The sequence below is a fragment of the Ornithorhynchus anatinus genome, chromosome 12 (genome assembly GCF_004115215.2).
Source record: "Ornithorhynchus anatinus isolate Pmale09 chromosome 12, mOrnAna1.pri.v4, whole genome shotgun sequence".
NCBI classification, from domain to species: domain Eukaryota; kingdom Metazoa; phylum Chordata; class Mammalia; order Monotremata; family Ornithorhynchidae; genus Ornithorhynchus; species Ornithorhynchus anatinus.
In genome coordinates, this window is record NC_041739.1 from 31,216,682 (window position 1) to 31,231,563 (window position 14,882).

The window sequence follows — 14,882 nt, forward strand, 5'->3', positions numbered from 1 at the left end:
TTTACAGTTGGGGAAATTGAGGTACGGAAAAGTTAAATGATTTGCCCAAGGTCCCACAGCAAGCAATTGGCAGATCTGGGATTAGAAACCAGGTCTTCTGACTCCCAGGCCCATGCTCCTTCCACTAGGCCATGTTGCTTCCCCAAGTGTTTCATTACCTTTTGATTTCAGGAAACAGAACTGTTTATGGGTTCAGTACCCATTGTGTCCCCTCTCAGGGTCACACCTGGAGATTTTCCAGTACTCTACCAGTCCAGATACAAATTTCCAAATTTCCATAATGGAAAAGTCTAAAGGAAGGACCTGCTTCTCCCCAACACATTCTGTCTCAACATCAACAGCATTTATTTAACATCAGCTGGATGCTGAGTAGCATCATCAGCATTTGGAAGCAAAGTGGTCTAGTGCATAGAACCCGGGCCTGGGAGTCAGAGGATCTGAGTTCTAATCCCGGCTCCACCAATAAGCTGCTGAATGACCTTGGGCAAATCACCACTTCTCTGTGACTTAATTTCCTCATCTGTAATATGGAGATTCAATCGATCGTATTTATTGAGCACTTACCGTGTGCCGCACACTGTACTAAGCGCTTGGGAGAGTAAAATATAACAGAATTGGGCACGTTCCCCGCCCACAGTGAGCTTAGAGTCTAGACGGGGATAAATAAAAAAATACTGATATGAACATAAGTGTTGTGGGACTGAGGTGGGGTGAATAAGGGTGCAAATCCAAGTGCAAGGGAAAATTCAGTACCCATTTTACCTTCTTCTTATAATGTGGGAGAGGGACTGGGTCCAACTTGATGATCACATTTCTTCCCCTGCATTTGGCACAGTGTTGGCACATAGTAAGCACCTGACAAATACCACGGTAATGATTATTGTTACAGTAGAAACAAAATGCAGTTCCTGCCCTCGAGAAGCTTGCTGTCTAACAGGGACGAGTGGACACAAATTGAGAAGCAGCAGGGGGTCATGGAAAGAGCACACGCCTGAGGTTCGGAGGACCTGGGTTCTAAATCTGGTGCTGTCCCTTACCTGTCGTGTGACCTTGGGCAAGTCACGTAACTGCTCTGAGCCTCGGGTCCCTCATCTGTAATAATGACGATTTAATACTAGTTCTCCCTCCTCTTTACATTAATCCCCTTATGGGGTAGGGACTGGGTCCAACCTGATTATCTTCTATCTTTCCTAGTGCTTAGTAAAGTGCCGGCACATAGTGAAGACTTAGAAAATGCCACTATTACTGCTATTATTATTACTGCCAAATATGTAATTTCTCCTAGCCTAACAGATTCTGGTTTCTCCTTGTGTCCCTCTTCCACAGTTCTTCACAGTTAAAGCTAGGACTGCACCAGTCGCTACTCGCCATGGCTTTTGGTTTACTGAAAGAAGGGGAGAAGGAGAGGAGGGGGACTGTGGCTGGACTGGAAGGAAGCCCAGGGAGACATGGCTAACTGGGTGAGTCAGTCAGTCAATCGTATTTATTGAGCGCTTACTGGGTGCAGAGCACTCTACTAAACACTTGGGAGAGTACAATATAACAGGCACATTCCCTGCCCACAACAATCTAACCTACAGACAGAGCCAGAATCCCAACTAGAACCAAATCTCCTAGCTCCCAATCTGGTTCTGCCTCCATTATCACACTATTTGCCGATATTTGCTCTGAAAATGAATAAGATAGACAAATCAAATAAAATCGAAAGTACAGATTTTATCTTTCTCTGCTTTTCCCTTCTGCCTTCTCTTCTAATCGCCTTATTCCTTAATCTGTTCCTTTCACCGGACCAAACCGTAAACTCCGTCTCGACTGTAAGATCATTGTCGGCAGGGAATGTGTCTATGAAGTCTGTTATATTGTCCTCTCCCAAGTGCTTAGTACAGTGCTCTACTCACAGTAAGTACTAAATAAATACCACTGATGACAATGATGGTGACTGAGCCATGTCCAGATTTCCCTTGACGCCCCATCTCCCAGGAGCTCCAAGTCTAAATTCTTCTTCGGCAGCTGCTCCAGACTCTCACACGCTCTGAGGGTAATCTCAATTAGATTATTTCTAAATATCAGACACAAGTAGAGAAGCAGCATGGCCTAGTGGTTAAAGCACGGTCCTGGGAGTCAGGAGAACCTGGGTTCTAATCCTGTGGCTTTGCCACTTGTCTGCTGTGTGACCTTGGGCAAATCACTTAACTTCTCCGCTCTTCAGTTATCTCGTCTGTATAATGGGGATTAAGGCTGTAAGCCCCCTGTGAGACAGGGATTGTGTCCAACCTGATTACCTTATATCTGCTCTGGCACTTAGAACAGTGTTCGGCACATAATAAGCACTTAATAAGTCATAATAATAATATTTATTATTATTATACCACCTGGATCTGCTCGCTTCTGGAACTCAGTTGACTAACCTGGTCCTATAGGGGCAACTGAATGGTGTGGAGCTAATGGCCCATTCAATTCTTTACCTTCTTTTTTGGAGGGGCACTTCTGATTCTCTAGGTAATAATAATAATTAATAATTATTATTATTATGGTAGTCATAATAATAATAATAATGTTGGTATCTGTTAAGCGCTTACTATGTGCCGAGCACTGTTCTAAGCACTGGGGTAGACAGAGGGGAATCAGGTTGTCCCACGTGGGGCTTACAGTCTTAATCCCCATTTTACAGATGAGGGAACTGAGGGACAGAGAAGTTAAGTGACTTGCCCACAGTCACACAGCTGACAAGTGGCAGAGCTCAGATTCGAACTCATGACCTCTGACTCCAAAGCCCGTGCTCTTTCCACTGAGCCACGCTGCTTCTATGGTATATGTTAAGCACTTACTAGGTGCGAGGTTTTGTACTAAGTGCTGGGGGATTACAAGCAAATTCTGTTGGACACAGCCCCTGTGCCACGTGGGGCTCACAGTCTCAATCCCCGTTTTACAGATGAGGGAACTGAGGCCCAGAGAAGTGAAGTGACTTGCTCAAGGTCACGCAGCAGACAAGTGGTAGAGCCCGAATTGGAACCTATGACCTTCTGACTCCCAGGACCCTGTTCTATCCACTGTGCCATGCCGCCATCCAGTAGTACGAATAGTTTTATTTATTGAGTACTTACTATATGCACAACACTGTACTAAGCACTTGGGAGAGTTCAATAAAACAATAAACAAGGATTGGTAATTAGTGAGCACCTGACCACAGCAAAAGTACCAAAGAACCAAAAGATTCATAATCTAATATGAGAGTCTTCCATAGAAAAATCATTTTTATGCATGGCACAAAAGATCCCAGCATCTCAAACAGAGCCTTCTAATTATTATTAGTAGTAGTAGTAAATACAAATTATTAAATATTATTAAATACAAATACCATTATTAACCATAATAATGGTATTTGTTAAGTGCTATGTGCCAAGCACCTTTCTGAACGCTGGGATAGATACAAGGTAATCAGATTGTCCCATGTGGGGCTCAAAATCTTAATCCCCATTTTACAGATGAGGTAACTGAGGCACCGAGAAGTTAAGTGGCCTGCCTCAGGTCACACAGCAGACAAGCCGAGGAGTAGGGATTAGAACCCATGTCCTCTGGCTCCCAAGCCCGTGCTCTTTCCACTAAGTCATGCTGCTTATTGTGCAGACTATAAATATTTACATCAAGTAGTCACTTTCCCATTTTATGTTTTGGAATACAAGTCCCTCGAGACAAAAATTCAGCATTTTAATGTTAAATGAAAAGGACAGAAATGGCCATCGTTGCCTGAATGAATCAATCACATTTCAGTCAGTGGTATTTACCGTGTGCAGAACTCTGTAATAACTGCTTGGGAGATTACAATATACAGTTGGCAGACATGCCCACAAGTAGCTCACAGCCTAGAGGGGGACAGACGGTAAACTATGGATGTGTACATAATAATAATAATATTAATGATGGCATTTGTTAGGCACTTACTATGTGCCAAGCACAGTTTTAAGCGCTGAGCGGGGGGACGACAAGGTGAACAGATTGTCCCACATGGGGCTCGCAGTCTTAATCCCCATTTTACAGATGAGGTAACTGAGGCCCAGAGAGATTAAGTGACTTGCCCAAAGTCACACAGCTGAGAAATGGCAGAGGCTGGATTAGAACCCACGACTTCTGACTCCCAAGTCCAGGCTCTTTCCACTAAGCCACGCTGCTTCTCACACATGAATGCTGAGGGACAGAGGGTGGGGCGAATAAAGGGTGCATGCAAACCCAAGTATTAGGGTGAAGGAGAAGGGAAAGGAAGTAGAAGAAATGAGGGTTTAGTCCTGGAAGGCCTCTGGGAGAAGATATACTTTTAATAAGGCTTTAAAGGAGGGGAGAGGGTTGTTTTTTCGGATATGAAGCAGGTGGGAGGTAGAGATCAGAGGTAGGATGTGGGTGAAGGGTCGGAGGCGAGTTAGATGAATCAAGTAGAGTAAGTAGATTGGCATTAGAACAGCAAAATGAGTGTTCTGGATCTGAATCCTTCCCCTACTGATTTAGTTTTTTAAAACTTTTTTCCAAGTAATTTAAACAATGGAATTAATTTCCTCTTGCTGCCCTCCTCCTAAAGAAACCCACTAACCAACTTTTCCTCTAACACCCTAAATAGCAATATTTAGCTTTGGGTGACTGTGTGCTGGTGGTGGGCAGGGAATGTCACTGCTTACTGTCGTATCCTACTTGCCCAAGCGCTTAGTACGGTGCTCTGCACACAGTAAGCAACCAATAAACACGATGGAATGAATGTGGCCTGAAGTGATTTACTTTTGTTGCCCCTAATCTTAACTAAATTCTTCAGATGATCATTCAAAGCTCTTTGGTTCCAGTTTGCCCTTTCTCCCTAATTTATGCTTGAATTGCCTTTCCTTCTTCACTGGGGCGTGGAGAGGAGACAAGCAACCAACCTACTCACACCTGAAGCCATTTGTCCTAATTAATTCAATTGTCCCTCAACTGCTTCCACCTGAATCTGCACTCCTCTCTCACGGCTTCTGTGTCAGGACAGACGGGAAGAGGGAGCAGATAGTTCCATAGTCCCGGACAGACGGGAAGAGGGAGCAGATAGTTCCATAGTCTTATTCCTTTTTTCCCTTATTACTTTTCATTCCTCGTTTGCTTCCCTTATTATAGTTTTGTAATCCTCCTTGGAGGGTTCCACCCCACGCTTTTCTGGCGCAGAATAATTTTCAGACTCTCAGGGCTCCAATTCTATGGATTAAACTCAACACGTTGAATCACATCAGGTTTCGGCAGCCTGATTAAGCCAGACTCTTCAATAAGGTTTTATAGGTACAAATCTCGGAATGGATCAGGACCAAGTAATCGCTGCTGGAGAAACTGAATTTTGCATAATTTACAACCAGATTTGCCGAGGAACTTTTCTCAATGGGCCGGGAGCAACTTCCCCTTCCTGAGGTGATCTGCAGTCCAAAAACAATTTCCCAAGGCGGTCAATGAAGGGTCTCTGGTTCGGACATAGAAGAGAGAAGAACAAGGAGGAAAAAAAAGCATCGGAGGAGCATGAATAAAGGTATTTGGGAGAAGAGGGGGGCCAGAGAGTTTGACAATATTATTTTATTAGTGTTAATGGCACTATTACTGTCTACTGGGGTCGACTTTGTGAGGAGAATTGGTGTACATATTGTGATTCCCTCTTCAGAAATGATAAAGGTTAAAGGCATACCCCGAAGGAAAGATATCAAATTCCCAGTTCAGAAGGAAGTAGAGATCTGGGGCCTGGATTCTTTATTAGAACTGGAGATATTAATAATAATAAAACTGATCTAGAAGTCCTTCCTGATTGCAAGTTTTGTATCCTTTCCATTCAGGGAGTTGTTACCCAATAAACTCCAATCCTGAAAAAAAAAAGGAAAGAATGAACAATAGCTGTTATTATAAATTTCCTTTTCTCCCTTTGGGTAGATGGCACAACCTTAAACAAACCTACTGGGTAACTGTATATTTACAGTGGATCCATAATGATAGAGTAAAAAATTAGGTGGTGATTTTGTTGTGCTTTGCCAAGTGCTTAGTACAGTGCTCTGCACATAGTAAGCCCCCAAATACCATTGATTGTCTAGAAAGCTTGAGAGCTGCATCTGTTCAGAATACTGAACCTGTTCATTAGTAAATTCCAAGTGTTCGAATGAAGTTGGAGAGGTTCATTTCACAGCTAAATGTGGCAAGTTGAGAAACTGTGCCTTGCAGTGTGGTTTTGTGCTATAATTCATGCTGCTGTTTTCTAGCTCCTGTGGGTAAGGCTTTTTGTTCTTGGGCTAGATCATCATTTCAAGACTAATAATTACAGTGCCAAGGAAACCGTCAGTTGGCCTAACTCTGGTAATTTGCATGGTACAGAATCTGTTTTAAAAATAAGTAATAGTGGCTAGTCCCAGTACAATGGTTGAATGATTGAAGGGGAAAAATGTCAAGAAAGCAAGAAGAGTGGACATGGGTAATATTTTGAAATTGAGCTTTTATTCATGGGACATGGTCAACTAAACCCAGGTCCCCATTTAGAAGCAGTTTTATGAATGGGGGAGTTTCAAATGCTAGATTTGAAAAATAAATTGAAATTGGTAGCTGTTCAGCTTGAGAAAGTAGAACTCATCTCAACAACTCTTCCTCCCCTTTACCTCTGGAGGTCTGGAAACGATAAGTTTTCCTCTTCTTCTGGCCTGTGTATCTAACTATAAAGTGGCCCTTCTTACCAAAAGATGGGCTGCTGATGGGAGGGTCTATCTGTGTGAGCAGATGGTTGAAAAGATATTTATGTAGCTGACACATGGTCCGGGCTGTGTACATGTAAACTCTAGACTGAGCTCTAGAAGCAGCAAGGCCTAGTGAATAGAGCACGGGCCTAGATGTCAGAAGATCATGGGTTCTAATCCCGGCTCTTCCACTTGTCAGCTGTGTGACTGTGGGCAAGTCACTTAACTTCCCTGTGCCTCAGTTACCTCTTCTGTAAAATGGGGATTAAGACTGTGAGCTCCACGTGGGACAACCTGATTCCCCTCTGTCTACCCCAGCGCTTAGAACAGTGCTCTGCACATAGTAAGCGCTTAATAAATACCAACATTATTATTAATCCTGACTCTGCCACTTGTCTGCTGTGTGACCTTGGGCAAGTCACTTGACTTCTCTGTGCCTCATTTACCTCATCTTTAAAATGGGGATTGAGACCGTGAGCCCCTTGTGGGACAGGGACTGTATCCAACCTGGTTTGCTTGTATCTACCCCAGTGCTTAGTTCGGTGCCTGGCATATAGTGAGTGCTTAACAAATATAACTATTATTATAACACCGTAGGCTGTAAACGTGTTATAAACAGGGAATGCGTCTGCTATATTGTAGTGTACTCTCCCAAGAATTTATTGCAGTACTCTACATGCAGTAAGCGCTCAATAAATACGATTGACATGTTAGTCTAGTCCTTGTGCAATACTGATGGTCTCTCCGCTTGTAATTCAGGGGCTGTCATACCATTGGTGGATCAGGGAGAGAGGGTCCCATAGCATGACTTTCTCATGACTATGACATATTTCTTCCTCTTCAAATTTTGGCACTTATGCAACACCGTGGCTGGAGTCCTACCAAGGATTCTTTCCTTACAGAAGCAGTATGGCCTAATGGATGGATCACAGAACTGGGAGTCGGGAGTGCTGGGACCTAATCCCAATGCTGCCACTGGTCTGCTGTGGGGCCTTGGTGTAGTCACTTAACTACTCTGGGCCTTGGTTCCCTTATCACCAAAATGGGGATTAAATATCTATTCTTTCTCTCCCTAGACTGTGAGGTCCTTGGGGACAGGGATTGGGTCCAGACTGATAATCCTGTATCTACTCCAGTGCTTAGCAAAGGGTTTGGCATGTAGTAAGCCTTAACAAATGACATTATTAATAAACAATTTTTTGTATGTGTTTTTATATATATAAAATATGTATTACATATTACATATATTTTATATATATATTCATTCATTCATTCAATAGTATTTATTGAGCGCTTACTATGTGCAGAGCACTGTACTAAGCGCTTGGGATGAACAAGTCGGCAACAGATAGAGTCCCTGCCGTTTGACGGGCTTAACAGTCTAATCGGGGGAGATGGACAGACAAGAACAATGGCAATAAATAGAGTCGAGGGGAAGAACATCTCGTAAAAACAATGGCAACTAAATAGAATCAAGGCGACGTACAAATCATTAACAAAATAAATAGGGTAATGGAAATATATACAGTGGCATCACCCTGCTTATTTGTAGAAACTGTTTTGGTGACTGTTATTTCCCCAAAGTTTATCTGGTGGAATGCAAACATGTAGTTATTACTGAGCTTTTTTTAAAAAAAAATATATTTACAAAAGGTGTCAACCCAATCAGCTCAAAACTATTTGCAAGCACTGGATAAATGTTACACTAACCTTGATTTGCAGGATACTGTTTGTGTCCATAAGCATCCACTGAACTCTGTGGACCTTTCTCTCTAAAATTTTCTTTCACAATGGGCATGTGTAATACAGGGCCATTTTCGGTACGGAGCTTCACTGACATCTTCAGCTTGTGGCTCTCTTCATATATTTATGGGAGGCATTGTTACATAGTGGAAAGAGCATAAGTCTGTCAGGAGACCTCCAGGATCTAGTCTCACCTCTGTCACTGGCCTGCTGTGTGAAATTGATCAAGCTCATATAACCTCTCTGGGCCTCAATTTTTTCATCTGTAAAATGGGCATAAGATAGCTAACCCCGCTGCCTCTAAATTATGAGCCCCAGACAATGAGGCCTATCTGCAACTGATGTGTTTATTTTGAATCTATCCTAGTGCTTTAGCAGAGAGTAAGTGTTTAAAAAAAAATACTAATATTGTTGCTAGGGAGTAGGGGTGATGAGGGGGAGCAGAGGAAAAGGGGGGCTCAGTCCGGGAAGGCTTCCTGGAGGAGGTGAGGTCTCAGTAGGGCTTGGGTGAAGAGAGCTAGTTTGGCAGATGTGAGGAGGGAGGGCATTCCAGGCCAGAGGTAGGACGTGCGCCAGGGGTCGACGACGGGACAGGTGAGAACGAGGCACAGTGAGAAGGTGAGCAGCAGAGAAGTGGAGTGTGTGGGCTGGGCTGAAGAAGAGGAGAAGGGAGGCGAGGTAGGAGGGAGCAAGGTGATGGAGCACTTTGAAGCCAATAGTGAGGAGTTTTTGTTTAATGAGAAAGTTGATAGGCAACCACTGGGGATTTTTGAGGAGGGGGTAACATGCTTAAAGCATTTCTGTAGAAAGATTAATATGAAAAAATAAAGCTACAGATATGTTCATAGGTGCTGTAAGGCTGGGAAGGGGGATGAATGAAGGGAGCAAATCAGGGCAACACAGAAGGGAGTGGAAGAAAAGAAAAAGAGCGCTCAATCAGGAAAGGGCTCTTGGAGGAGATGTGCCTTCAGTGAGACTGTGAGCAGGGAAGAGTAGTTGTCCGATATGAAGAGGCAGGACGTTCCAGGCCAGTGGCAGGATGTGGTCACGAGTTTGGCAACGAGAGAGAGAAGATGGAGGTACAGCGAGTAGGTTGGTATTACAGGAGCGAAATGTGCGGTCTGAGTTGTAGTAGGAGAATTGCGAGGTGAGGTAGGAGAGGAAGAGGTGATTGAATGCTTTTATGCCAATGGGGAGGAGCTTCTGTTTGTGTTAGTGGATGGGAAACTCCTGGAGGCTCTTGAGGTGAGGGGAAACATGGCTTGAATGTTTTTGTAGAAAAGTGATCCGAACAGCAGAGTGAAATATGTACTGGAGTGGGAAGAGACAGGCAGCAGCGAGGTCAGCAAGGAGGATGATACAATAATTAAGGTGGGTTAGGAGAAGTGCTTGGATTAATGTGCTAGTTTGGATGGAGAGGAAAGGGCAGACTTTAGTGATGTTGTGAAGGCTGAACTGACAGGATTTAATGATGGACTGAATTTGGGCTGGATGTCCTAGTGATCTGACTTTTTTTTTCTTTTTTAGTGGTATTTATTAAGTGTTCCAGACACTTCTAAACGCTGGGGGAGATACAAGATAAACAGGTTTGACACAGTCTCTGTCGAGCATAGGGCTAACAGTCTTAATCCCCATTTTACAGATGAGATAACTAAGGCATACGAAGTTGCGACTTGTTGAAGGTCACACAGTAGACAAGTGGTGGAGCCGGGATTAGAAACCACCTTCTCTGACTACTAGGCCATGCTGCTTATCTGCTTGGTAATGTGGAAAGAGAAAACAAGAAAATTATCTAGGGAACTCAGCCTGTATTGCCAGATATACTGCGAACTCCAGTCAGAGGATCAGCTTTTGGGTTGGAAATGATCTTTTCTCCACTGCCCAAAACACATGATTATCAGATGACTTTTTGGTTACTTAGACATTACATACTGGTTAATGTCCTAGCCCAGGTGCTTAACATAAAGGAAACAGATCCATATTTCAGGTGGTACCAGCCGTCCTACACCAACCAAATGTCCTATTAGTTTTCCCACTGGTTTCTTTTCCCCTTTAGGAGTTGTTCTTTTAGGGAACCATCTCTTGGGAGTGAGATTATGATGGAAACCTATTCTCTTGACTTTAATGAGGGCTATTGTTCAATTGACAGAAGTGTATAATTCTTCTGGAGGCTAAACATTTTCACAGCATTATTATTTGTTTTCTTTGGGTGGGCAAAGCAGGAGTATAGTTACGGCAAAGGTTCAGAAGCCCTCTTACCAATGAAATTACAAATTACCAGCTGGTTCAGAAGCCCTCTTACCAATGAAATTACAAATTACCAGCTCCTATGTTGCCTTTTCAGTTGTCATTGGAAAGCATTCGCACGCACGGACCCGCGAGATACTTTTGAATAGATCTTCGGGAGGCAGAGAAGAATTACTACCCTGCTGTTTGGCTGTCAATAATCCTTTTAAAATGATTATTTGTCTTCTTTGAAAAGGCAAAAAGTGGATATAGTTTTCTGTATCACAACAGAAGAATATGCATTTAAACTTTATTGACAGATGTGTACGAAACCGTGTTTATGGATTTAGTGGTGCCTTAGAGGTCTGAGTCGGAGAGGAAGCTTCAGCAAAGTAATAGCAACAGAGTTTATATGGAAGTCTCTTTCTCTGCATTTATCTTTCAGTGATTCTCTGTCAGAGTACAAAAATCAGAAGCAGCATATTGATAGAACGCAGATTGGGTTGAAGCAAGCGCTGCTAGCTCATAGTTGCAAAGCAGTCGAGTGTGATGTATTTAATCCATGCAGCACTTATTACTTTCAGACTTTACTTGTCAACAGGACAAAATTACGGATCTGAAAAGCAATCAAGCAGCTCTGAAAAGACGAATCTTTCAGAATAACTAGTTGTTTCAGTTTCTTTCCTCTGCCCTTATTTCTGTGCTCAGTCTGTATATCTTGGCCGGCGGAGCAGCGACATTTATCGCTCTGTTTAGCCTAAGACCTCTTCTGTGTTGTCTGTGAACTGTGAGGAGGCAGGATTGTCTAGGGCTTCATCCTCTATTTAGAGCAGGGCTGTCCTCCAGGGAACTCAGAGCACTGGACTGACAGTGCAGGAGGTGAGAGTGGGGTGGTGGGGAGGAAAAGAGAGCAAGGAATGGGAGACTTCAGAGTTTCAACTTTTGCTGGAAAAAAAAGTCCTAACAACACTATCCATTTAACAGTGGAGCCCCAGAAAATCAGGCAAGAGTTTTTAGTGTTTACTATGTACAGAGCACTGGAAGAATCATTTGGGAGAGCACAAGAGAGTTGGTAGACATGATCCCTGCCCTCAAGGAGTTTACATTTCAGAATGATGACTCAGGCCCATAAGTGTAGTATTTATTAAGTGCCAAAACATGGTTCTAAATTCTGGGGTAGAGATCAAATAATCAGATAAAGTATAGCCTCCCCCACTTAGAGCTCACAATTTTCTTATGGCATTTTTCATTTAATTATATTTATTGAGCAAATACTGTGGGCAGAGCACTGTACTAAACACTTGGGAGAGTACAATACAGCAATAAATAGACACATTCCCTGCCCATAATGAACTTACAGTCTAGAGTGGGGAGACAGATAGGAATACAAATAAATAAAATGACAGATATGTACCTAAATGCTGTGGGTCCGGGAAGAGGGGAAGACCAAAAGGAACAAATCAGGGTGACGCAGAAAGGAATGGGAGATGAGGAAATGCGGGGCTTAGTCTGGGCAGGCCTCTTGGAGATGTGCCTTTAATAACGCTTTGAAGGGTGGGGGAGAGTAATTGTCTGTCAGATTTGAGGAGGGAGACTATGTTCCAGAAACTGTACTAAGCATTGAGGTAGCTACAAGCTAACCAGGTTGGACACAGTCCATATCCTACATGGGACTCATAGTCTTAATCCCCCCTGTACAGATGAGGGAACTGAGGCACAGAGAAGTTGAGTGACTTGCCCAAGGTCACCCCGCCGACAAGTGGCAGAGCTGGGATTAGAACCCAGGTCCTTCTGACTCCAGGGCCCGTGTTCTTTCCATTAGGCCATGCTGTTTCTAAGATGTAGGGTGAATTGGTACCTTATCCTCATTTTACAGATGAGCTAACTGAGGTTCAGAGAGAATAAGCAATTTGCCCAAGGCCACATAGCTACCCTTGGCAAGTCGTCTCCCTTCTCAGCAAGGGTCAAGCTCAGTGGTATGGGATCAGAGCCCTTTGCAGACTTGTAGCTTAGTTGTAGAGTGACTCTCCTATCAATCAACGTTATGACTGAGTGCATGCTAAATGCGGGAGACTGTGGTAGGCAATTGGAAGGACATGCAAGTAAACTCTTCTCTCAAGGAGCTCGCAGTCTAACAGGAGAAGCACTAGGCAGACTGATGATAATAAAGGGATTTGTTATGCACTTACTATCTGCCAGTCACTGTCACCGGGGTAGATGCAAGTTAATCGGGTTGGACCCAGTCCCTGCACCACATGAGACTCACACTCTTAATCGCTATTTTACAGAAGAGGTAACTGAGGCACAGAGAAGTGAAGAGACTTGCCCAAGGTCACACCGCAGACAGGTGGCTGAACCAGGTTAGAACCCAGGTCCTTCCGACTCCCAGGCCTAGACTCCATCCACTAAGCCGTGCTGCTTCCTGATTTAGATAATCAACGTGATTTCCCGTGATTGAGAGAAACATGGCTTAGAAAACAACTTTCAGGGTAGTCCCTGGAGCTGCTTGGCAAATAAGCACGAGAGAAAGAGGTTACGATTCAGGTAAAGGAGTAATGGGTTTTCATGTTCAAGAATCAGGAGGTCATTCCGGTGGGTATTGACCTGTTTTTCTACTCTTATCCTTGCCTTGAACTTGATGCATTGGAACAAGAGTGAATCTTACAATGTGCTTGACCCACATTTTCAAGGGCTCCTGCTAATTGAAACACTAAAATTAAATTACTCTTAGTCTGGCATTTTGGATCATCGCTCTCATTAAATAACGAAGTTAGCATAACCTGGGGGCCGGCAATTATGTCCCAGTGTGCTGACCTCTTTGAAAGTCATCTGGGAGTTTTCCCTTGTGCAGCAGCGAAGCTGGAAGGTTCCTAGGTCTTTGTCGTGACTTCCCAATTCACTTTCCCCCTTGTTCCTCAAGTCGACCCCCCTCCACTTGACCTTTAGCACTCATTGTTGGGTGTTGGCCTTTGATAGTTTGCTCAGACAGAAGTCATGGGTTTCTAATACCAGCTCCCCCACTTGTCTGCCATGTGGCCTTGGGCAAGTCCCTTCACTTCTCTGTGACTCACTTACCTCATCTGTAAAATGGGATTGAGATTGTGAGCCCTACATGGGGCAGAGACTATGTCCAACCCATTTGCTTATATCCACCCAGGCGCTTAGTACAGTGCCCGGCACATAGAAAGCAGTCAATAAATACCACAATTATTATTATTATTAAATCCCTGAGGAGATCAATGAGGACCAAGGGCTCTGGTCAATCCAGGGCAGTGAGGGAGAAGCCCCAGTAAAATGACACTGCTCCTGAGTTACACCCCCTAGCTTACATCAGGGGAGAGGAAAAAAGTCTACATACAGCCGCTCATTTTCATCAGCAACATGGACCTTGATGCTGTCATTTAGATGCATCGCCCCAGTAGACTCTCTGAAAATGCCCAGTGAACAAATCTGGAGAAGCAGTGTGCCTGGTGGATAGAGCATGGGTCTGAGAGTCAGAGTGACCTGGGTCCTAATCCTGGATCTGCCACTTTTCTGCTAGGTGACCTTAGGCAAGTCACTTCATTTGTCTGGGCCTCAGTTGACTCATCTGTAAAGAGGGAATTCAGACTGCGAACCCCGCATGGACTGTGTTGAACCTGATTAACGGCTCTACCCCAGAACTTAGTATGATGCCCCTGGCATATAGTAAGTGCTTAACAAATACTATTTAAAAATAAAAATTTGAAAACTGAAATAAGGAGGCCTATATGTCCTTTAGGCTGTTGATGGCACACGGTGGACTGAATTTGCATTGAGATTCTAGTTAAACTAAAGGCTAAATAAAGACATTGTGGTGTCTTATCTTCTATGTGGCCTGAAGTGTTGAACCTCTCACAGAAAATGGGTCTCTTTCTTGAGCAGTTTGATAATAATCATAATTGTGGTATTTAAGTACTTATTTGTACATATTTATTGCTCTATTTTAATAATGATGTGCTTTTATCTATGGTTCAATTCACCTATTTTGATGGTAATGATGCCTGTCTACTTGTTTTGTTGTCTGTCTCCCCCTTCTAGACTGTGAGCCCGTTGTTGGGCAGCGAATGTCTCTATCCGTTGCCAAATCATACCTTCCAAGTGCTTAGTACAGTGCTCTGCACACAGTAGGCGCTCAATAAATACAATTGAATGAATGAATGCTATGTGTCAGGCACTGTACCA

At 43.5% G+C, this 14,882-nt stretch overlaps 1 long non-coding RNA gene across 2 annotated transcripts in view; it reads left to right on the forward strand.

The window, feature by feature from the left end:
• The first annotated feature begins 1,337 nt into the window (after positions 1 to 1,337).
• LOC120638734 overlaps positions 1,338 to 14,882 on the forward strand; it is a 165,800-nt gene continuing 152,255 nt past the window's right edge. Inside the window, exons 1-2 of one of the 2 annotated variants that reach the window (XR_005660629.1) lie at positions 1,338 to 1,460; positions 5,364 to 5,530. This is a non-coding gene — a long non-coding RNA (uncharacterized LOC120638734). Of the gene's footprint in view, positions 1,461 to 5,047; positions 5,531 to 14,882 lie in introns of those variants that run through there. The other variant, XR_005660628.1, reaches the window with a different exon arrangement.